This window comes from Zalophus californianus, chromosome 4 (genome assembly GCF_009762305.2).
Source record: "Zalophus californianus isolate mZalCal1 chromosome 4, mZalCal1.pri.v2, whole genome shotgun sequence".
Taxonomy (NCBI): domain Eukaryota; kingdom Metazoa; phylum Chordata; class Mammalia; order Carnivora; family Otariidae; genus Zalophus; species Zalophus californianus.
This window is the reverse complement of record NC_045598.1, coordinates 125,422,758-125,448,135: the sequence shown is the minus strand read 5'-3', so window position 1 is coordinate 125,448,135 and position 25,378 is coordinate 125,422,758. Positions and strand designations below refer to the sequence as shown.

The window sequence follows — 25,378 nt, the reverse complement described above, 5'->3', positions numbered from 1 at the left end:
AAAAGAATTTAAAAAAACTCTTGGAAACTAATGAAAATGAAAACACAGCTGTTCAAAACCTTTGGGATACAGCAAAGGCAGTCTTAAGAGAGAAGTATATAGCAATACAAACCTTTCTCAAGAAACAAGAAAGGACTCAAATAAACAAGACCTTACACCTAAAGGAACTTGAGAAAGAAAAGCAAATAAAGACTAAGCCCAGGAGAAAAGAATGAATAAAGATTAGAACAGCAATCAATGAAACAGAAAACAAAAGAACAGTAGAACAGATCAAGGAAACTAGGAACTAGTTCCTTCAAAGAATTAGTAAGATCGATAAACCTCTGGCCAGACTTATCAAAATGAAAAGAGAAAGGACCTAAATAAATAAAATCATGAATGAAAGAGAGATCACAACCAACACTGAAGAAATACAAACAAGTATAAGAACGTATTATGAGGGGTGCCTGGGTGACTCAGTCAGTTAAGCAAGCATCTGCCTTTGGCTCAGGTCATGATGTCCTGGGATCAAGCCCCAAGTTGGGCTCCCTGCTCAGCAGGAGCCTGCTTCTCCCTCTCCTCCCGGCTTGTGCTCTCTCTCACCATCTCTGTCACTGTCTGTCTCTCTCTCAAATAAATAAATAAAATCTTAAAAAAAAAAAAGAACATATTATGAGCAACTATATGCCAACAAATTCAGCAATCTGGAAGAAATGGATGCATTCCTAGAGGCATATAAACTACCAGAACTGAAACAAGAAGAAGTAGAAAACCTGAACAGACCCATAACCAGCAAGGAAATTGAAGCAGTAATCAAAAATCTCCCAACAAACAAGAGTCCAGGGCCAGATGGCTTCCCAGGAGAATTCCACCAAACATTTAAAGAATTAATACCTATTCTTCTGAAGCCGTTTCAAAAAACAGAAATGGAAGGAAAACTTCCAAACTCATTCTATAAGGCCAGCATTACCTTGATCCCAAAACCAGACAAAGACCTCACCAAAAAGGAGACTTATAAACCAATATCCCTGATGAACATGGATGCCAAAATTCTCACCAAAATCCTAGCCAATAGAATCCAACATTACATTAAAAGGATTATTCACCACAACAAAGTGGGATTTATTCCTGGGCTGCAAGGGTGGTTCAGCCTTTGCAAACCAATCACTGTGATATACTACATTAATGACAGAAAGGACAAGAACCATATGATCCTCTCAATAGATGCAGAAATAGCATTTGACTAAGTACAGCATCCTTTTTGATTAAAACTCTTCAGAGTGTAGGGATAGAGGAACATACCTCTATCATAATAGCCATGTATCAAAAGCCCACAGTAATTATCATTCGCAATGGGGAAAAATTGAGAGCTTTTCCCCTAAGGCAAGAACATGGCAGGGATTCCATTCTCACCACTGTTGTTCAACATAGTACTAGAAGTCTTAGCCTCACCAATCAGACAACAAAAAGAAAAGGCATCTGAATCAGCAAAGAAGTCAAACTCTTAACTCTTCACAGATGACATGATATTCTATGTGGAAAACTCAAAAGACTCCACCCCAACATTGCTAGAACTCATACAGGAGTTCAGCAAAGTGGCAGGCTATAAAATCAACACATAGAAATCAGTTGCATTTCTATACCCTAACAATGAGATAAAAGAAAAAGAAATTAAAGAGTATACCCCATTTACAATTGCACCAAAAACCATAAGATACCTAAGAATAAACCTGTACTCAGAAAACTACAGAACACTCATGAAAGATATTGAGGAAGACAAAAGAAACGGAAAGACGTTCATGCTCATGGACTGGAAGAAAAAATATTGTTAAAATGTCTATGCTACCTAGAACAATCTATACATTCAATGCAATCCCTATCAAAATACCATCAACTTTTTTCACAGAGCTGGAACAAATAATCCTAAAATTTTTATGGAACCAGAAAAGACCCTGAATAGCCAAAGGAATGTTGAAAAAGAAAACCAAAGCTGGGGTTATCATGATGCCTGACTTCAAGCTATGAGAGCTGTGATCATCAAAACAGCATGGGATTGTCACAAAAACAGACACATAGATCAATGGAACAGAACAGAGAGCCCAGAAATGGACCCTCAACTCTGTGGTCAACTAATATTCAACAAAGCAGGAAAGAATACCCGACGGAAAAAAGTCTCTTCAATAATACGGTGTTGGGAAAATTGGACAGCCACATGCAACTGGAATGAAACTGGAACATTTTCTTACACCATACATAAAAATAGACTCAAAATGGATGAAAGACCTAAATGTGAGACAGGAATGCATCAAAATCCTAGCAGAAAACAAAGGCAGCAACCTCCGTGACCTTGGCTGCAGCAACTTTTTGCTAGACACATTTCCCTTCTCCAAAGGAAAGGGAAAGAGAGGCAAAAATGAACTATTGGGATTTCATCAAGATAAAAAGCTTCTGCACAGCAAAGGAAACAGTCAACAGAAGTAAAAGGTAACCTACGGAATGGGAGAAGATATTTGCAAATGACAGTTCAGATAAAGGGCTGGTATCCAAGATCTATAAACAATTTCTCAAACTCAACACCCAAAAAACAAATAATCCAGTCAAAGAATGTGGAAAAGACATGAACAGACACTTCTCCAAAGAAGACATGCAAATGGCCAACAGACACATGAAAAAATGCTCAACATCACTTGGCATCAGGGAAATACAAATCAAAACCACAAGGAGATACCATCTCACACCAGTCAGAATGGCTAAAATTAGCAAGTCATGAAATGACAGACGTTGGTGAGGATGCAGAGAAAGGGGAACCCTCTTAAAGGTTGGTGGGAATGCAAGCTGGTGCAGCCACTATGGAAAACAATATGGAGGTTCCTCAAAAAGTTGAAAAGAGAAAGATTGGGTGTAGTAGATTCATAGAACTCTTTGTTCACTCATTCGTTCAGTTTCTATAGAGCTACCCTACAACCCAGCAATTGCACTACTGGGTATTTATCCCAACGATACAAATGTAGTATATGCACCTGCACCCCAATGTTTATAGCAGCAATGTCCACAATAGCCAAACGATGGAAAGAGCCCAGATGTCCATTGACAGATGAATGGATAAAGATGATGTGGTGTATATATATAAAATGGAATACTACTCAGCCATCAAAAAAAAAAACAAACCTTACCATCTGCAATGACATGGATGGAACTAGAGGGTATTATGCTAAATGAAATAAGTCAATCAGAGAAAGACAATTATCATAGGATCTCACTCATATGTGGAATTTAAGAAACAAAACAGGATCATAGGGGAAGGGAGGGGGGAAAAAAAAAGAAAGATAAAATCAGAGAGAGAGACAAACCATAAGAGACTCTTAATCATAGGAAACAAACTGAGGGCTGCTGGAGGTGAGGGTGTTGGGGGTTGGGGTAACTGAGTGATGGACATTAAGGAGGGCACGTGATGTAATGAGCACTGTGTATTATATAACACTGATGAATCACTGGGGAAAAAAATAAGATCCCATTCACAAGTTAAAAAAATAAAATTTAAGGGGCACCTGGGTGGCTTAGTCGTTAAGCGTCTGCCTTCGGCTCAGGTCATGATCCCAGGGTCCTGGGATCAAACCCCACATCAGGCTTCCTGCTCCGCAGGAAGCCTGCTTCTCCCTCTCCCACTCCCCCTGCTTGTGTTCCCTCTCTCGCTGTGTCTCTGTTGAATAAATAAAATCTTAAAATAAAATAAAATTTAATTAATTAAAAAAAAACACTAAACAAGGTCGTTAAATAAGGGAAAAGAGTAAGAGAAAAAGGATGGAACAGAGAACTACAGAAACAACCAGAAAATTACCAAAATTATTCCAGGGATGCAAGGATGGTTCAACATCTGCAAATCAATCAATGCATTAAACCACATTACAAGGGCGCCTGGGTGGCTCAGTTGGTTGGGCGACTGCCTTTGGCTCAGGTCATGATCCTGGAGTTCCAGGATCGGGTCCCGCATCGGGCTCCCTGCTTGGCAGGGAGTCTGCTTCTCCCTCTGACCCTCTCCCCTCTCATGCTGTCTCTCTATCTCATTCTCTCTCAAATAAATAAATAAAAAATCTTTAAAAAAATAAAATAAAATAAACCACATTACAAAAAGATAAAAATCATATGATCATCTCAATAGATGCAGAAAAACCATCTGACAAAATTCAACACTCATCATGATAAAAAAAACTCAACGAAGTTGTTATAGATGGAATGTATCTCAATATAATGAAGGCCATATATGACAAACCCACAGATGACATAATACTCAACAGTGAAAAGCTGAAAGCTTTTCCTGTAGTATGAAGAACAAGGCAAGAATGCCTACTCTTGCCTCTTTTATTCAACACCATACTGCAAATCTTAGCTACAGCAATCAAGACAAAAAATAAAAGACATCCAAACTGGTAAGGAAGAAATAAAGAATTGTCACTTTACAGATGACATGATACTACATATTGGAAACCCTAACGACTCCACCAAAAAACCATTACAACTAATAAACGAATTCAGTAAAGATGCAGGATACAAAATTAATATATAGAGTAACCTGTTGGGCTTCTATACACTAATACAAACTATCAGAAAGAAAAATTAAGAAAATTCCACTAAAATTGCATTAAAAAGTAGAAAATAGCTACAAATAAATTTAACAAAGGAGTAAAAGACCTGTGCTCTGAAAACTGTAAGACATTGACAGAAGGAACTAAAAATGACACAAATAAATGGAAAGATACACCATGCTCAGGGGTTGGAGGAATTAATATTGTTACAATGTCCCTATCACTCAAAGCAATCTATAGATTCAATGCAATCCCCATCAAAATTCCAATAGCATTTTTTCAGAGAACTAGAACAAATAATCCTAAAATTTGTATAGAAGCACAGATGATCTATAAAAATTGGCTATAATCGTGAGAAAGAAGAACAAAGCTGGAGATTTCACGCTCCCATATTTCAAATTGTACTACAAAGCTACAGAAATCAAAACAGATGATACTGACATAAAAACAGACACAAAGATCAATGGAACAGAACAGAGATCCTAGAAATAAGTCCACACATAGGTAGTCAATCCATAACAAAGGAGGGAAGAAAATAAAAAGGGAAAGAGACAGTTTCTTCAATAAATGGTGTTGGGAAAACTGGACAGCTACATGCAATAGAATGAAACTGGATCACTTTCTTACGCCATACACACTGAAAATAAAAGATTAAATGTAAGACCTGAAACCATAAAATTCCTAAAACACAGGCAGTAAACTCTTGGACATTGGTCTTAGCAGTATTTTTTGTTATCTGTCTCCTCAAGCAAGGGACAAAAAAAACAACTGGAACTACATCAAACTGAAAAGATTTTGCACAGCAAAGAAAACTATAAAAGGGAATCTGCTGAATGGGAGAAGATATATGTAAGTGATATATCAGATAAGGAGTTAATGTCCAAAATATATACATGCAACCCCCACCCCCCCACACACAAAAACAAAAACAAAACACCCAAATAATCCAATTAAAAAACAGGCAGAGGACTTGAATATACATTTTTCCAAAGAAGACATAGTTAATCAACAGACACATGAAAAAATGCTCAACATCACTAATCACCAGGGAAATGCAAATCAAAGCAACACTACCACCTTACACCAGTCAGAATGGCTAGTATCAAGAAGACAAGAAATAAAAAGTGTTGGCAAGAATGTGGAGAAAAAGGAACCCTATGCACTGTTGGGAATGGAAACTGGTGCAGCCACTGTGGAAAACAGTCAGGAAGGTCCTCAAAGAAATTAAAATAGAAAATACCATACAATCCACTAATTCTACTTCTGGGTATTTACCCAAAGAAAACAAACCCACAATTTGAAAAGATATGCATCCCTATTTTTATTTCAGCATTATTTATAATAGCCAAGATATGGAAGCAATCCAAGTATCCATCCATAGATGGTTAAAAGATGTGGTATACACACACACACACAGGAATATTACTTAGCCATGAAAAAGAATGAGATCTTGCCATATGCAACAACATGAATGGACCTAGAGGATATCATGCTAAGTAAAATAAGTCAGAGAAAGACAAATACCATATGATTTCATCTATATGTGGAATCTAAAAAAAAAACATAAATACAAAGAATAAACTGCTGGTTGTCAGAAGGGCAGGGGGTCAGGAATGAAAAAAAAGGGTGAAGAGGAGTGGTTGCTACAGGCTTCCAATTATGGAATAAATCACAGGAGATGAAAGCTATAGCATGGATAATATAGTTAATGGTATTGAAATAGTGTTGTATGGTGACAGATAGTAGCTATGTGTATGAGCATAGGAGAACATAGACTTCTAGAATCACTAGTTGTACCCCTGAAACTAATGCAACAGTATGTCAACTAGACTTCAATTAAAAAAAAAAAACTATATTGTAATAAAATTTTTTAAAAATACTGATGGGCAATTAATTTTCTTTTCACAGAACTCTAAACATTTAAAACACAGATGATCAGGATACCTGGCTGGCTCCATTACTAGGGCATGCAACCCTCAGGGCGGTAAGTTCGAGCCCCATATTGGTGTAAAGATTACTTAAGAAAATATATATATATATATTTAAAAATAAATTAGTACAGATGACCAAAATATTTCAAAATGGTGAGTAAATATTTTAAATTAAGAAGTTCTGATTTTTAATGTAGTTCAATTTATCTTTGTTTTTTGGTTAGTGTATTTTATGTCCTTAACAAATCAATCTCTGCCTATACCATGATCATGGAGAAATTCTCCTATATTTTTTCAGGAAGTTTTGTTTCACATTGCACATTTAGCTCTAGATACACCACAAATTCATTTTTATGATTAGCATGAAGCTGAGAATTTGGTTGTTTTCCATATATTCAGCTGCCTCAGCACAGTTTACTGCAAGGACCATCTGAGCCTAATTCTGGATACTTTTCTTTGTACCACTGTTCTATTTAATTATCATAGCTTTGTAATCAGTTTTGATATCCAGTGGTCTAAGTTCTCTGACTTTGTTCTTTCGATCATTACTGCTTTTGGTCTTATATATTTTCATATTAATTATAGAATCATCCTCTCCCAACTGCCACAAAACCAAAACCTACTCAAATTTAATGAGAATCACAGTAAATTTACAGATCAATTTGGGGAGAACCGTCACCTTAACAATATTCAAACTCCCAATTTACTTAAATTCCATCACCCCCATTTTATTTAAGTCTAATTTTTTTAAGATTTTTATTTATTCATTTGAGAGCGAGCACGCACATGAGCAGGGGGGAGGGGCAGACAGGAGAAGCAGACTCCCTGCTGAGCTTGGGAGCCATGGACATGGGACTCGATCCCAGAATCCTGGGATCATTACTCGAGCCGAAGGCAGACACTTCACCAACTGAGCCACCCAGGCGCCTTAAGTCTACATTTTGTCGTTCTCCACTTAAAGGCTTTGCAAATATTTAATTAGATTTATTCCTCAATATTAGCTCTTTTTTTTAAATTTTATTTATTTGACAGAGAGGGACACAGCGAGAGGGAACACAAGCAGGGGGAGTAGGAGAGGGAGAAGCAGGCTTCCCACCGAGCAGGAAGCCCGATGTGGGTCTCGATCCCAGGACCCTGGGATCATGACCCGAGCTGAAGGCAGATGCTTAACAACTGAGCCACCCAGGCGCCCCTCAATACTAGCTTTTTAAAGCTACTAAAAGTTTTATGGTTTGTATAATTTTACTGTCTAATCTGCAGTAAGTATTAAATAATTCTGTTAAAGTAGACTTTCAAATTTTTATGATGATAATCACGTCACGTTTCCAAATTTTGTATATTCTTTGTCTTTTTCCTGGCTTTACTGAATTGTTCGGAAGTGTTGACAGTAGTCACTTTTGTCCTCTTTCTTAACTCACATAAGGGAAATAAGTATTTCATCATTAAGTAGGATACATATACTGTAACTTTTATGGAAATCCTTTTCATCAGATCAAAAGTTCCCTTTTCATCATTTTTAAAAAATCGGCCTAAGAAAACAAACTTGTTGGGGTGCCTGGGTGGCTCAGTCGGTTGAGAGTCTGAGTCTGGATCTCAGCTCAAGTCTTGATCTCCCCGTCATGAATTCAAGCCTGGCATTGGGCTCCACGTTCGGTGTGGAGCTTACTTTAAAAAAAATAAAACAAAACAAAACAAACAGAAAACTCATGGAAACTGACATTTACCAGCACTTCAGAACTATGCTGTCTTTTCATCCCTTTTTGGGCTATTTGTTTTTCTCTTTTCCTTGCCTTATATCCATAAATTCAACAGTTACCCAAATCTATTTCCTATATATCCCCCAGGTGAAGTCACTAATCTTTTCACATCTCAGGTGAAGCCATCTTTTTGATAGTGCCCAGTTCACTCTTCCAAGAGATGGTTGCAATCAGTGAGCCACTGTTTTGCTCAAGTTCAAACTCCTTAAACTTGGCACTCAAAGTACTTCACATATGAGTCTAACTTTAATTCTAGACTTCTGAATTAATCCCCTACAGTAGGAATCCTAAACTCCAATTTAACTGGTCTTTCCTACCGTCCTCTGAAAAGGCCCAGCTGTCTTTCTAGTTCCTTACTCCTCTAACATTATTTGGATGAAGATACTGTCTTAGAAATAGTATTAAGATTGAGAAGATAAGGGACACAGTTTAAAGTATTCAATATAAATAGGCAGTACAAGCTAAATGCCAAAGGAAGTAGAGACTATTCGTTGATATATATTTTTTTCTGGTTTTCTTTCCCCTTTAACTGGTCCTATAGTATAGGAATTGTAAACACTTCTATTTATTGATCTACATTTACATACTTTGACTTTTAACTTAAAATTCAATTGCACTAACCTTTTACTGTTTGAAAGAAACAAAAATACCTTACTACTGTACTCGTAAATTCCAGGGGTTTTTTTTTCCATTATGGATTTTTTTTTAAAGATTTTATTTATTTATTTGAGAGAGAGAGAGAATGAGAGATAGAAAGCACTAGAGGGAAGAGGGTCAGAGGGAGAAGCAGACTCCCTGCTGAGCAGGAAGCCCGATGTGGGACTCGATTCCGGGACTCCAGGATCATGACCTGAGCTGAAGGCAGTCGCTTAACCAACTGAGCCACCCAGGCGCCCTCCATTATGGATTTTATAGCTAAATAGAAATGATCCTCAGCAGTTACATTTATTCCACAATTCTTAGGAAACTTAATTATGGTTAAAAGAGCAAGAACTTGGCACTGACCAGGGTTAATATCCTAAACCCGACCCCTTACCCTCTACTCCCCCCTTATTTACATCAGTGTGATCTTAGGCAAATTGCTTAGTCCCCCTTTTCCTTCATCTGTAAAACTAGGTAATATCTACTTCACATGGCTGTTGTAAAAATTAAATGAATAGGTGGAAACAATTTCACAGTGCTTCATACATACCAAGAGCCACATAAATAGAAATTATCAATATTAATATTACTGCTCAAAAACAATAATGCTACTGCCAAGACTAGATTGTTTGGTACCTTCGTTTTTAATGATTTTGAAAACCTGAGTACAGGGTACTGAAACTGCACTGTTGGAGAACTGCCCACATTCTTGAAGCGCAAACTAAATTTGCGCCGTCTACACCTTTACGTTTGCCTTATTTTTACTCAACCCTTCTAGAAGGCAAATGATTAGAAAAATAGTATAATTATTGACGATGACAAAGCCGTACAAATATCTAAGAGAGATTAAATGTCTGGGATTTGCTTGAAAATAACCCGTGGAGCGGGAGCAAACCCGGCCATGTGTTGACAATTGTTAAAATTGGGTGAAGGGTTCGCCAAGTTCGTTATACCATCCTCTCGACCTCCGTACGTTTGAAGATTTCCATAATAAAACGTGTTTGTTTTTTTTAATGTCCAAAGGTCGATCTTTTTTGTGGGGCTTAACGCAAAATCCTAGCTACGTCCAGGAAGCTACACCGAGAAGTACTGGGAGGCTGAAAGTGAAACAGCAACACAAACCAGGTAAGACTGGTTAAGCCTCCCAGGCGTACCAGAAAGTGTGCGTCTCCTCCCAGAATCCCCGAGGCCCGGCCCGGAGGCGCACCCGCGGAGGCCGGCCGGTCTAATCCCGGGAAAGAGCGCAGCACCCAAGGCAACTACAGCAAAGGGCGGCCTTCCTGGGACCGCCGCCTGGCGGCTGGCGAGCGAACTGTAGCCTCGGAAAGATGGACCTAAGGGCCGGGGGGGAGGGGGCAGATGTGGGTGGGTGAGGCCCAGCCTTCAGTACAAGTCAGCCGACTTCCCTCCGCTCTGCCGGAGCTCCAGCCCCAGCAGAGCCCTCAGCCTCCCCGGCTGCCCGAGAGCGTCTTCGCCTACCTTCAGCCGCGGCGCAGACCCCCAAGCGGCTCACAGAGCCCGCCGTCCTCCCCTCATGCCCGAACCGGGGACTCCTTCAGCTTCCACTTTGTTACCAGGACTTCCCACCGCCCTCAGGCCTGGGAGCGCCTCCTCGACCGCCCCCCCTCCAACCGCTTTCTTGAGTCCCTAGCCCCACTTACCTCGACCGCGCGGCAGCCGGGTGCCTTCTTGAGCTTCTCCGGCTTCCAGCTTGGCTCTCCCGGGGACTTACTGCCAATCACCCAATCTCCGCCCCAAATCCGGACCAGACTGACCAATCAGCTGCTTCCTCCGGCCCGGAGGCCGGTACTGAGAGCCCGGAGGGAAGAAGACGACCCGCCCACAGGCCTGCACAGACCTCTCACCGTGAGTGTGCGCAAGCGCGGTGCTTGGCTAGAGGCGGGCGCTTTCGCATGGACTTCGCTTTGTGTCTTCACTGCTCTGCCTAGGAAAGTACTCTGTTAGTAAACCCCAAGTGTGTAGCAAGACTCACATTTTGAATGTAGCCACAAGTGTGTATTACCTTGAAAGAAGCTGGGAGTTTTAAGCCCTTGTTAACCTGACTTATCTTGAGTCCTTTTATCCCACGCTATTGAGACTTCTGTTTACCTGACAGATCTTCCCACGTGAACTACAAATCCCGGGTGCGTTTGTGTTTAGGGGAGTTGAGGGTACGGAGTGTATAAAGAGCATGGATGAGGATTTTACTGTCTTCAGTTCCACCGTCTGTTTAGTCTGATTCGTGGGACATGTTTTTTAATAGGTGAATATTCTGGGACACTAAGATTTCAAATAATTCTGCCATGAAAATGATCATTACATCTATAGCTAACAATACATTCAGCATGGTAACGTGTGTAGGCCCAATAAGAAATTCATATGTAGAGTGAAAAACCTGTTTTAAGTATTTATGTATGGCCTTTAAAGAGGCTGTTGCTGATTGGCTGTCTCTCTTACCCTCCCTTTGTAATTGATCCCACAGGTCACGCAGCAGGCACCAGAGCTATGGTGGTTTTGTCCCGGGTGCCCGGGTCTCTTCCTGGAGAGGGCTTCCCAACTTCAGCAACAGCATTAATCCATTTACTCAACAAGGATTTACTGGGAGCCCATTATGACAGTGCAAAAATTTTTAAAAGCCTTGAACCACGCCCTCAGCCTCCGGGCTAACAGGAAGACAGAAACACAAACTTAACCAAATGTTATAATGGCAGAATGGTGGAAGCCTGGGAGACCTGCCTAAGCCAGCCCAAGGGCTCAGGGAACACTTTCTAGAGGTGTGCTTCGGCTGAGGCTTGATGAAATAGTGCTTCTGAGCTAAAGGAGTGGAGGCAAAGGATAGCGGCATTTCTGGCAAAGTTTACCTGTTCCTTCTGAGATCTTTAAAGGGTGGGTTTACTGAGAAGCTAATGAAGCTTGTCCTCAGGCCCCCTGACTTGCCCCAGACCTTGCCAAGACCCAAGGAGGGACCCTAGCCCTGAGTTCACATGGTCATGTTGTTTTCTACTCTTTATTTTTTTTTAAGATTTTATTTATTTATTTGACAGAGAGAGGCACAGCGAGAGAGGGAACACAAGCAGGGGGAGTGGGAGAGGGAGAAGCAGGCTTCCCGCTGAGCAGGGAGCCCGATGTGGGGATCGATCCCAGGACCCTGAGATCATGACCTGAGCCGAAGGCAGACGCTTAAGGACTGAGCCACCCAGGCGCCCTGTTTTCTACTCTTTAAAAGGAACGTGGCTTAAAGAAACCTTCAAACGGATAGGTTAAGATGTGCCTTTTTTTCCCATTCCAGCTTCCTTTTCTTCACATTTCTCTGCATGCTAGGTGCCCTCCAGTGACCCTGGGCATTTTGGGGATCTGGGTGGGGGGAAGAGGATTGAGTTGAACTTAGATTCCTTTTGTGATCAGTTATTACTGACTCTCCCGATGTTGTAATGTCTTCCCAGGATACTCCTAGCCATACTATATGCCATCTCACAGAGGGCCTATGGATGTGTTTCATGGCACCTGGCACCAGAAATATGTGGCTGGTGGAGGAGAAAGAGTGCAAAATGTGTCGAGCCAGAAAGTAGGGGAAGATCTTCCAGTCATCATACTTGAAATTATAATCAGGATGCTTCACTTTTTGCTTTCAATAAACTTTATTTTAGAATAATTTTAGATTTACAGAAAAGTTGCAGATTGTTCAGAATTCCTGTTTACCCCTCACCCAGTTTCCCTTAATGCTAACATCATGCATTACCATGATGCATTTATAAAATTAAGGAGCCACCATTGGTACATTACTATTTACTAAACTCCAGACTTTATTGTTTTATTAATGTCCTTTCTCTTCCAGGATCCAATCCAAGATGCCACATTGCATTTAGTCATCATGCCTCCTTGCTTAGACTCCTGGTCTGTGACAGTTTCTTAATATTTCCTTGTTTTTCATAATCTTGATATGACCATGACAGTTTTGAGGAGTGTGGTCAGATATAAAATATGCCTTGATTTGAATTTGTCTGTTTTTCTCATGATTAGACTGGGGTTGTAAGGTTTGGGAGAAATATCACACATTGAGATGCCCTTCTCATCACATCATATCAGGGGGTACATAATATTAGCATGATTTATTTCTGCTGATGTTAACTTGACCATGGTAGTGTTTGCTAGTTTCTCCACTGTAAAGTTGCATTTTTTACCCTCTTTCCATATTCTCTTCTTTGGAAGCAAGTCACTAAATCCTACCCACCCTCAAGTGTCATGAGATTAAGCTTCAACTCTTGGAGTGGAATATCTACATAAATAACTTATAATTCTTCTCTAAGATTTGTTTCTTCTGCCCATTTACTTATTTATATTCATTTATTCATAAAGAATCATGTATATTTATTTTATATTTTGTTTATATTTTATAGGTACAACCTCTCAGTGGACAGAGCTAGGAATATATTACCATCACGTTGTTTTTTAGTTCTTTGTTTACATCTCTATGATAGGTAACCTCTAAAAAGGCCCTCAATGATATTCGCACCCTTATGCAATCCCGTTAAAGAGGGTGGGTTTGACCTAGTGACCTCCTTCTAATGAATCAAATACAAGAGTGATAAGATGGCAATTAAAAGATTAGGTTAAAAAAGTGTGGCTTTCATCTTGCTTGCTCTCTCTTGGTCTCTCCTTCCCTCTCTCTGAGAGAAGCCATCTGCCATATTGTGAGCTGGCCTATGGAGAGACTTATGTGGCAAGAAACTGAGGGAGGCCTCTGGCCATCAGCCAGCAAAGCAGCTGAGGCCCTCTTTTCATCAGCCTCTGAGAAACTGAATCCTGCTAACAGACATGTGAGTGAACTTGGCAAAAGATCCTCTCCCATTTGAGCCTTGAGATGACAGGAGCTCCATTGATACCTTGATTGCAGTCTTGTGAAAGACCCTGAACCAGAGACCCTGAGCTAAGGCACACATGGATTCGGCATGCACAGAAACTATGAGATAATAAACGATTATTGTGTTAAGCTGCTAAGTTTTGGAGTAATTCGTTAGGAAGCAATAAATAATACAATTTCCGTCTTCTCTGCAAGATTGATGGTTCTGAAACTCCACTTTGGAGAGTATGTTTAAAAATATATATACCCAGGCCCCTTCCCTGAATCTTAGGTGATTGTTTTGCACAACTAAGTTTGGAAATTAATGTAGAAGGTTACAGGGCAATCCATTTGGAGACTTTAGGAGAAAATGACTTTCCTTTTCTTTTTAGTGTATCTGATCCTGGAGTTCCTCACCCAAAAAATGGCTCAGCTTCCTTGGCAGAATCCAGAAAAACTGAAACTTCAGTAGTTATTTAGTGAAAAGAGGAGAAAGAATCAGGTCCTCTCTTACTCACCCTGCAGCCTTGAAAAAGTCCTTTGACCTTTCTCTGCCTCCAAATTCCTAACAGATTAAAGCACTATAGTGTCATTGTTTAGGGAGAGATTTATCCATCATTAAGTGTATTTTAGGCAATAGAAAGGTGACCAAGGCCAGTTGTGGGCCAGCTCCCTTGCAGAAATTTAACAAAAAGGTCAGATTCCCACGTTTGTATTGGTAGATGGTGAAGCAGAATTCTCTTGTAGAAAGTATGTGAACTTCCAAGTCAGACAGACTCATATTCAAAAATGCCTCTGCCACTTATCAGCTGTGTGGCCCTGGGCAAGTCAGTCAGCCTCCCCAGGTCTCAATTCTCTGAACTGCTCAATGGGGAAAATAGCCACCTCACAGGATAGCCCTGAAGACCGATTGTGTAACATTTGTAAAATATTAAGGGTTATACCTGGTTTATCACAAGAGCCCAATAAATAATACCCATGAAAGACATTTAGTTGGCTGTGTGGTATGATCCAGTGGTTAGTAAAGTAGGGGACAGACAAATGTCCAAATATGTTCATCAGCCTGTCTCACATTAAGTTTAATGACAATCCCATTTGGTGAGATGGGTTGATAATCTGCAAGCTTTAAACGGTATCTTCCCTGAAAATCCAGACCCTTTCTCTCTAGTTCAGCATTTTTTCCAGCTCCGACTGCCTGTCTATAGAAAATATAACACACTGAAATGGGCCTTAAGAGGTTCCAAGTTAGAATCCAGAAAAACCTAACTGGCAAAAGACCACCAGGTAGGACAGTGAAGTGCCCACGTGAGGGGCATTTTAAGACAAGGTGAGGCCAGGGGCGCCTGGGTGGCTCAGTCATTAAGCATTTGCCTTCGGCTCAGGTCATGATCCCAGGGTCCTCAGATCGAGTGCCGCAGCCCTACTCAGTGAGGAGCCTGCTTCTCCCTCTGCCCCTCCCCCTGCTTGTGTTCCCTTTCTCACTGTTTTTCTGTCAAATAAATAAAATCTTAAAAAAAAAAAAGACAAGGTGAGGCCGGATGTGTCATTTATTAGCTAACTGGTCACCTTGAGGCACGTTTGTAAAGAAAAGCAAGTTGAATGCTTGTTTCTTAATATTTACCAGTTTTCAGAATAATTATTACACATCAACTATTTTGTTACCCTGAAATATACTACATATAAGAAAGGCTGTTTTAATGCTTGGTTTGAGTCTCTCCATTTATTTACCAGTTTTCAGAAAAATGAGTTGGTTCCTTCAAATTCTCTGAAGGTGACCGGTGATGTTTCTTTTCTTCATCTTTTCCAGTATTAGTAAGCACTCAAGAATTTTACCATTACAAATTAGCTCTTATTAGATCTTTTCTGGAGAGTAGATTTTTATACAGAGAGAAGTGGGACTAAATGTACATTTATGGAACAGCCTCTAGACACTGGGCTGGGTGTTCTCCCTTACACTATTTTATGTTGTTTCCCACAGCAATCTTGGAAGGCAGGTGCCATTATCCCTGTTTTTTAGAGGAGATTGAGGTCCTCAGTAGCAAAGTGACTAGTATAGAGTCATAAAGCTAGCGAGTGGTCAAAATCAAGATTTGTCTGACCCAAATGGCACCGTGTAGCTTTTCTGAATGAGGTCCTACAGACACTGAGTCACACTGGGTAGGGCTTACTAGTTACTTCATCAACCTCCTATCTTAGATCTTACCATATATCCTCCTCAGATGTAACTGTTTTGTGACCCCAAGTTTATCACTCTCATACTTGGAAAAGCAGTTCCTTGAAACTAAATACCACCTAGATTTTACTTAATGAAAATTTATATTATATTTACACCCCCCCTCCAGTAAATTTAGTTTACTTTTTACTTTTTTGTGCTCAGTCGGTTAAGCATCTGCCTTCAGGTCAGGTCATGATCCTAGGGGCCTGGTAACAAGCCCTGAGTCAGGCTTCCTGCTCAGCAGGGAGCCTGCTTCTCCCATTCCCTTTGCTGCTCCCCCTGCTTATGCTTTCTCTAATAAATAAAAATCTTAAAAACAAAAAAACTTTTTTGTGGGGCGCCTGCGTGGCTCAGATGGTTAAGCATCTGCCTTCGGCTCAGGTCATGATCCCAGGGTCCTGGGATCGAGTCCCACATTGGGCTCCCTGCTCAGCGGGGAGCCTGCTTCTCCCTCTGCTTTTCTCTCTCTTTCTCATGAATAAATAAAATCTTTAAAAAAAAAAAACTTTTTTGTGTGTGGTGGGCTCCTACTCTCTCAGATTCTGTCCTACATATTCAGGTAATATATGCTGAAAACCTCGACTGTATCTTTCTATATATTTTCCATGCTCATAGAATAATATATAAAGATATATTTATATAAACATATGTAGGATATGATTTGTTATTGTTTCCAAAAATCAGGCCATAGTCTATATTATATTTTGAAGCATATTTTATTACTTAACATTGTGGAAATCCCTCAACGTCTCTTCCTATAGCTCTCATTTCCCTTTCTTAAAGGTTTTCTAATATATTTTTCATTATGGCCCATGGCCTATAGATATACCATCATTTACTAAAACATTCCACTATTGATATGCCTTCATTTGATGTTTTTTACTGGTGTTGTTTTGGTTTTTTTTGCCAATATGAACATTACAATAACCACCTTTGTTCTTACATCTTTATATACTGATGCTTTTTATTTCTATGTTTGGAATCTTGAGGACAGCTGAGTTAAACAATATTATCTTTTAGAACAGATTTTGCTGAATTGCTTTTTAAAAGTCTATAATAATTTACATTTCCACAGCAAAATCTGAGAGTTCTCTTCCTACCATTAATGCCAGCAACTTTGTCATTTTGATTTTTTTGCCAGTCTGATCAGCATCGTGATTGTTCTCATTGTTAATTTGCATGTTCTTATTAAAAGTGAGTTTAAATATCTTCACATTTATTGGACTTTCTCTTGATTAAATACTAATTTTTATTGTTCACCCAATTTCTATAGGGTTAATCCCTCTTGACAATTTGTGATCAATATTTGAGTGTTAGCCTCTATCTACCCAGAGTTGAAAATTTACCCCCATATCTATTGTCTGTTGACATTGCTTATGTTATTTTTTTGCCACACAAAAAACTGCTTTTTAAAACAAGTGTAATATGTCCATTTCTTTCTAACTTCTGAGTTTCGAGTCTTGTTTAAGGTCTCACCTACTTCTATAGTTTTATGTAGTCTCCAAGATTTTCTTAAAGGATTTTTGATTTTTTATGTTTTACACTTGAGTTTTTAATCCATCTGCAACTTAAGTTTTTTGGTAAATAATGTATACAGATATAATTTTATTTTCATTCAGATAAATAAAAGTGCTTCTATTTATAATTATTTCTCCTCTAAAATTTTCTATTTTGACATGTTTTTTAGTCTACTTATTAGTTTGATAGTATGTACATAGAATTTTGGAATAAATAATATACATATATCAAAGCTGTAGGCTCAAAACTTTTTTTTTTTTTAAAGATTTTATTTATTCATTTGAGACACAGAGATAGAGAGAGCATGAGCAGGGAGAGAGGCAGAGGGAGAGGGAGAAGCAGGCTGCCCAATGAGCCAGGAGCCCGATGAGGAGCTTGGGCTCCTCGATGAGCCCAGGACCCTGGGATCATGACCTGAGCCTAAGGCAGACGCCCAGGCGCCCCTAATATGTTTTTAAGCTGAAAGCGGTACTTCATCAAAAGGTTTTGGAAACCACCATACTAGACCATAAACTCCTTGAGGACAGTAATTATGTTTTCTCTTATTTTTGAATCCATTGCTAAGACTGTCTCTAGCACATTCTATGTGTTCTGAAGATAGTTTTAAAATAATTGAATAAATGAAAACTGCCATTATCTGATTCATGGGTCTTAAGCAACACAGCCATTGAGAGACTTGACATTCCAGCTGTGTCCTGTGGCAAGATATCTGAGAACAAGCAATGACTCATAGTAGCAGGTAGTATAACTTTATTGGTGTCAAGTTCATACATTTTTAATATGGGAATATAAATTCTTAAAACCTTAAGAGATTTCATTGGGCTTGTAATCCATAGGTGCTTATGAAATTGTTAATTATTTTTTGTGACTACAATCCCTGCCTTTTAAGGCCAGTCATCTAACTCTCTGTAATGGCAGTTGGTAAGGAAGAATTAATCTTCTCAATACTTTAATGTCAGAGGCGTGATTATATTTAATTTTAGATTTTGAACTTCCAAAAGACAAAGACTCTATAGAACATACATTCTGCCAAAAACCTATGTCATCAATTACTAGTTGGGAAAATCCCAATTGTCCTCTCTCTTTCTGATATACAAATTAACCTTAGAAAAAATAGCAAGTTGCAGCACCTGGCTGGCCCAGTTGGTGGTGAGTTCAAGCCCCATGTTGGGCACAGAACCTACTTAAGAAAAAAAAAAAAAGCAAGTTTACTTTCTGTGTTATTGCACTGTTTTTAATAACAATACTGAACAAAATTTCATTTACTCAATCAAATGGATTATGTTTAACCCGTGTCCTTTGGACTTCCTATATTGACTTTTTTACAGCTTTTTTTTTTTTTTTTTTTTTTTTTAGAGTAAATGTATCACAATCTCCTTTTTCCCTTTTCCTTTTTTCCCCCCAGTTCTAGCAGTTGGTTGGTCTGGTTGATTATTACAAATTAGGCTGGTGCTTCTACCGCTGGACATTATGCATCATTTCTTTCTACTTTTTGTTTTGCGTTCAGTATTCACTTACCACCACTCTCTCTTCTGACTTTGGGAAACAGAAATCATGCCAAAGACTTGTTTTTGCTATAGGTCAAATGGTGTGAAAAGGACCTTTTCTATTCCACTTTGCTAGTATTTTTTCTTGAGCTTGTTAGAAGGAAGAGGATAACCAAGATTAAGGAAAGGCAAAGAAATTTAAGCAGAAATAACTGGATTTTTTTTTAAAGATTTTACTTATTTATTTATTTGACAGAGAATAGAACGGCAGGAAAAGGCTGCTTTTCCCGCTGAGCAGACAGCCTGATGTGGGGCTTGATCCCAGGATCCTGGGATGACGACCTAAGCCAAAGGCAGACGCTAACCGACTGAGCAATCCAGGCGCCCCAACTGTTTGGAGTTTAAATTCACTTAGGAATCAAAGTATTGGAGACAATTGCATAGAACACAGTATGGATTTTTTTTTTTTTTCAAGTAATATCCACACCCAACTTGGGGCTTGAACTCAGGACCCGGAGAGTCGCATATTCTACGACTGAGCCAGCTAGGCGCCCCGGGAATATTTATTCTTACGCACCCTCTTTCCCCACTAGAGGCCTCTTAAATTCCTGGAGACTTTACTTTAATACAGGCGCTACGTGGCAAAATCAAATTGTGAAAAGAGACTCTAGACTCCATTCAGTGAAGTTATTGGGTGCAATGGATGCCTTATTCTCAGAATGGCCTGTGGAATTTAAATTACACTTATATTTAGAGAAATATCTTTAAAAACCAAGATCTATACTTAAGCAAAACAAATCGGCCAGTGACTAGCAGCGACAAAAGTATATAAATCCTTACTATGATAAACTAAATAAAGGACAATATCTAAAAAATACTTAATGATGAATTTGAGGAGATTCTGACTCTAAGTCCCTTTCCCTTACAAGAAAAAAAATCCTTCCAAATAAAGTTATTTGAAACAAAAAACTGTACTTTGCAGCCTTCGCGCTTAGAAGACAGCGAACACGAACAAGAACGCAATCCAAAAAACACCTAACATAGGTCTAATGTTCTTACCAAAAACTCAAAAAACTTTAAGATTATGAATTAAGACTCAGAAAAACGAATGAAATATCACGAAAATACTTTATTAGACCTGAAAGATCTGCCAGAGAAAAACGTACCATTTGATTTTCCGAACGCAGGAGCAGACAGCTTCTTCCTTCAGCGCCGGGAAGCTGGGAATTGTAGTCGGGAAACTGCAACGGTTTCTCCGCCGGATTCAAGTTTCTCTGCTTAATGCTTAGGGGTGGGAGACTCTTTCACTCCAAGTCCAGTGTGCCTGGGCTCTCATTGGACTCTTCCGTTCAACACTTAGTGCATTTCCCTACGTCACCAATGAACGCTTTAGCCTAAGAAGGCCTTCACATACTGGGCGTCTTATCCTCGCGTTGGAATGGTATCAGCCAATGAGAGGGCAGAACTGACGGATGTTGTAGGGTCATGGGGGAGAGTCTGTAGAGCCTTTCCCCGCCAGCGTCCTCGCTCTTCGGCTTCTCGAGTTAACCTGGTTGTTTGTCACCGCTGAGGCCGTGGCTGCGAGCGGAGCGACCCGCTGTGCGGCTCCTGGGTCCCTCTACCTCGTTCGTTGGTGTGGCCCTAATGGTGCGGCAGCCTCTGGACTCCTAAAGCTCTGGCGCGGTATGTAAGGGTCCAGGGGCGGCAGACAAAGCGGTGGAGCTAGGAAGGCCGCGGAGAGAGGCCCCTGCATCAAGTCTGCGAGTCGGCCTGGGCCGAGGCGCTCCCCGCTGGCCTTCTCCCGACCCAGCAGTGCGTCCCACCAAGCGCTTTGAAGGGCCTTGCCCTGATGTGTCCTGTGAAAACGTTAGCTTTGCTCATTTCCTCTCCCCCCGCACGTCCGATTTTTTACGAACCCTGTCGTTATAAATGGATGTTATCTCACTTCTTTCTCTCTCCAGCTTGTTCTTTGGTAACTCTTGCGCACCTGCATGTCTGCTAAGAGTGGAAGGACATTGTTGTGGTTGTCTTCATTCAAGAGAGATCAGCATTCACATCCCTATATTTTAATAACTTCTTGGAGGCCTTCGTGCAGTTAGCAGTTCCTTTCGTGATAGTGCACTGATGTGTTAGGGAGGTGCAGAATATACCCCAACACCTGGTGGAATAGAAGTACCACAGGATCAAGTGTTGTTCTTGTTTGGTGATTGCTGATGCTCTCTTCAAGTTATTTTTTTGATCCTGATAATCACTCAGGATTTTTGAGAGGAAACGGAGGCTCAACTTCTTGAAGAGTTACAATTAGTTGCTAGTAAGGGAAAGCCAGATCTGAACCCAATGCTTATGTTATTTTTTTAAAAACTTGCTTAACTGAATATGGATTTAGGCTGTGGTTGTGTACTCTCTGTAGCTCTTAGTTGTAAGAGACCTAAATCATTCTTTGAATCGAGTGGTAAGTTTTGGCTGAAGAAAAGAAATCGTAATTATAGTCTCACATCTATCACCTAAATTCCCAGTTCCAGCAGGATAGGCCTCACCTGGGAGTTTTTTGGAAATGCAGAATCTCAGGCCTCGCTCCATCTACTGAATCAGATCTGCTTTTGAACAAGATCCCTTAGGTAAATCAGTTCTCCTTAAATTTTGGGGAGCATGCATTGTTTTATGATTTGTTTGTCCAAATTGAACCAAACGAAAGAGAAAAGGTATGCAGTGTATGCATTTGTGTTCTAATAGATGAGGAGAAAGTTGTTTTTTTCACATTTTCCTCATTTGCTAGTGAGGCTTTGATTTTTCATTATGTCTGTATTGGCAAGTTTAGCTTAGCAGCCAAAAATCTTAGAAAAGACTATTTTAAAAGTAATTAAAAACTAATTTGTAAGTCATCAGGTATTGGTCTAAAAAATAAAATGATTGAGACAAGAGATGTTAAATAGCACTGCTAACAAATAAAATTTCAGGAATCTTCTGTTTATTCACAAAATCTGTACACAAATTCTCCACTATAATTTCCCCCCACAATTTTGTTCCTTTGATTAAGAGCTTCCATTTTCTTTTGAAGGAGTCAGTAAATTTGCTACTGCGAGTGGTTTTTTAAGTTTATTTATTTGGTTATCTGGTAATGAAACTGAAACATAGTCCCAAATTCACTTACTGTCATGTTGCACAGTAATTAAAGTATCTTGTAGAATTTAAGTGTGCAGGGTTTTTTTTTTTTTAAAGATTTTATTTACTTATTTGACAGAGGGAGACACAGCAAGAGAGGGAACACAAGCAGGGGGAGTGGGAGAGGGAGAAGGAGGCTTCCCGCGGAGCAGGGAGCCCGATGCAGGGCTTGATCCCAGGACCCTGGGATCATGACCTGAGCCGAAGGCAGACGCTTAATGACTGAGCCACCCAGGCGCCCCAAGTGTGCAGGGTTTTATTCAGATGTTCCCAGCCATATTAAAAGGATATGCAGTTACCGACCAAAGTTTAAATTGCTCTTATTTGTACCAGGAATCACCTGGTGTGCTTATTAAAATCATGTGTTGGGCCCTACCTCCAAAGATTCCTAGTGAGGTCTGGGTATGGGTCTTGGAACCTGCATTTTAATAATCCCAGTTTATTCTGATGTAGGCTGCCCAGGTCCACATTTCTTGGCATTAGTATTTTAAAATGAAAAGAGCAACTAGAAAGCTAGCTTATTTTTTTGTTTTCAATATTTTATTTGAGAGAGAAAGGGAGTGAGGGGAGAACACGAGCGGCAGAGGGAGAAGCAGGCTCCCTGCTGAGCAGGGAGCCCATATGGGGCTTGATCCTGGGACTCCGGCATCATGACCTGAGCTGATCTTACCGACACTTAACCAACTGAGCCACCTAGGTGCCCTGTAAGCTTTTCTTTTGAACCTAATGCAGTACTCATTACAGTAGAAAAGAAAAGAGCTGTTTTGGTTTTTTTAACTTAAGTTTTGGTTCATTGGTTGCTACAAAATTACTCAGATAAGTGTATTTAAAATGTTATTTGGAATTATTTTGAGGGACGCCTGGGTGGCTCAGTTGGTTAAGTGTTTGCCTTCAGCTCAGGTAATGATCCCAGAGTCCTGGGATCAAGCCCCGCATCCGGCTCTCTGCTCAGTGGGGAGTTGGTTTCTCCCTCTCCTGCTGCTCCGCCCGCTTATTCTCTCTCTTTCTCTCTCTCTCTGTCAAATAAGTAAATAAAATCTTTAAAAAAAATTATTTTGAGATCTGCCAATTTGAGAATAAGAGAGGGTAAGATAGAATGGATACCAAAATGTATCATTTAAAAAAAAACTCAGGTCATGATCCCAGGGTCCTGGGATCGAGTCCCACATCAGGTTCCCTGCTCCTTGGGAGCCTGCTTCTCCCTCTGCCTCTCTCTCTGTCTGTCTCTCATGAATAAATAAATAAAATCTTTAAAAAAAAAAACATTTTTTCCCGCCTAAGAAGGCTAACATTTTTATCAAACAACTTGAGTGTGTGAAAATGATACAATTAACACAGAAAGACTAAATGTATCTAGTACATGAATTGGCGGTAAAGTTCTAACTTTTGTTTACTTTTTTCCATTCTCTCAACTGTTCCATAGCTATCTTATAAAAACTGCTATGTGAATTCCTCAATCCACAGAAATAAAGATCATTTAACAGGATTCAGGCAATTCTCAGAAAAACTTGATATTGGCAAGAATATTAAATAAGGAAAGAAAAATGAACTCTAACACTGAGGAAATCTCTCGAAGTTTTACCTAAAAACTCATCTAATTTAGGGGAGAAATCATAGCTTCTGTCTACCTTTCTTGCATTCATTGAAGTGCCATAGGAAATGCAGTGCTTGACCACAGCTTCTGCCTCTGTTGTGTTAGGATTTTTGATGCCTTGTGGTATTTCTGACCTTTTCCTTGGAAGATCCTGATTTGAGTCCTCTCCTTGTCTGTGGGCTTTGAAAATTGGAATTTTTAAATGTTTTGGCTCTTACTCATCTCAAAGGAACAGGAAAGGCCATAACTTTTTCAGCTTCATTCCCACTGAATAGTTACAAGGACTCCTTAGATAAGAATGGAGCTCTCTGGTGAATGCAAAAGGACCTCTTTAAGTGTATTTGGTTCTTAAATGTAGCTCGGCTCTTGGGTCTTTGAGCCAGTAATTGGTTCTTCAGGTACCAGTTTGGATAAGATATGTGCTGGTGACAGCACATAAAGCTCATGGGTAAGGTCGTTTGTAAACAGGGATATTGAGGATGCTGAATATAGAGGCACCTAAGAGACAACATTACCCCAAACCCGTTAGTCTTATCTCTGTGTGTTCAGTCTATTGCTTTTTTTCTAAATCCTTTTTTAAATTGCCACAGTAACTATAATATTTTCATTTTTTGAAAATAACCTGCCAAATACTATCTCGCTAAAGCCCTGTTTTCTCTGAGTCCTTTATTTTGCATTTGCTTGCATACCTAAAAAATTTAATGTATTTTATCTTGAATAGGATTTCTTTTTGCCATGTGGTATGAATTAAACTTGCTTAGCAGTGGTTTTAAACTGCATAGAAGTCATTCCAGTACTATTTATTGAGTAATCTTACTATTTTTGATTGATTTTGGGTTCCATGTAACTTAACACTTTATTGAGCATTTACAATGTGCTAGGCACCAGTCTGAGCCCTTTTCATGTATTGCCATTTTATTTAGACAATACACCTTTGATAACTGCTGAAATTAGCCCTATGTTAACAGATGAAGAAACTGAGACAAAGAGTAAGGGATTTGCCCAAAATTGTATTTACCAAGCAGTGGAGCCTTGGTCTGACTCACTGAGAGCCTGCTTTCTTATATTGAATGTATAAATAACTTTTCTGGGAGAAGTATCTTTCTTTTGCAGGCCCCCCCCTTTACTATTTATAGCTTTGTATATTTCAATACCAGGTAAGAGCATTTCTGCATTATTACCTTTTCCCCCCAAAATAGCCTTTAGTAGTCTTTCTGGAGTTACAGAAAAATTTTGTCCCTCCCTTCCCTAATTGGCATTGTTTTTGAAATTGGCACTAAACATACTCATTTATTCATGGAAAGTATTTACACCTTTATAGTCTTACTAATAAGGAATATGCTGTGTAACTTGGTTAATGGAAGTTATTATTTTTAACTTTCTGCACATATGAAGATTATTCCTTGATACTTTGTTTCTTTAGCTTTTGTATGTTTAGCATGTTATATTTTCTAAAATATCCAGGTTTGCTTTTATGGGGAAAAGGTACGTGAATTTACAAGGACTGTATGAAGGGGAACCTGAACCTGGGTGGCTCAGTCGGTTAAGCAGCCGACTCTTGATTTTGGCTCAGGTCATGATCTCCGGGTCCTGGAATCAAACCTCACATATCACTCAGTGCTCAGGATGGAGTCGGCTGGAGATTTTCTCCCTCTCCCTCTGCCCCTACC

The 25,378-nt window shown here is 39.7% G+C and overlaps 2 protein-coding genes across 3 annotated transcripts in view; one reads left to right on the top strand and one right to left on the bottom strand.

Annotated features, from left to right (window-relative positions):
• Window positions 1–11,434, bottom strand: part of MTFR1 (mitochondrial fission regulator 1) — a 67,477-nt gene extending 56,043 nt beyond the window's left edge. The window contains 2 exon segments of the mRNA XM_027604922.2: window positions 10,554–10,837; window positions 11,350–11,434. The gene's annotated coding sequence lies outside the window, so the exon portion shown is untranslated.
• Window positions 11,435–20,435: 9,001 nt separating this feature from the next.
• Window positions 20,436–25,378, top strand: part of ARMC1 (armadillo repeat containing 1) — a 35,906-nt gene continuing 30,963 nt past the window's right edge. For both annotated transcript variants that reach the window (XM_027576348.1, XM_027576357.1), the window contains exon 1: window positions 20,436–20,635. The gene's annotated coding sequence lies outside the window, so the exon portion shown is untranslated. The remainder of the gene's footprint in view (window positions 20,636–25,378) is intronic.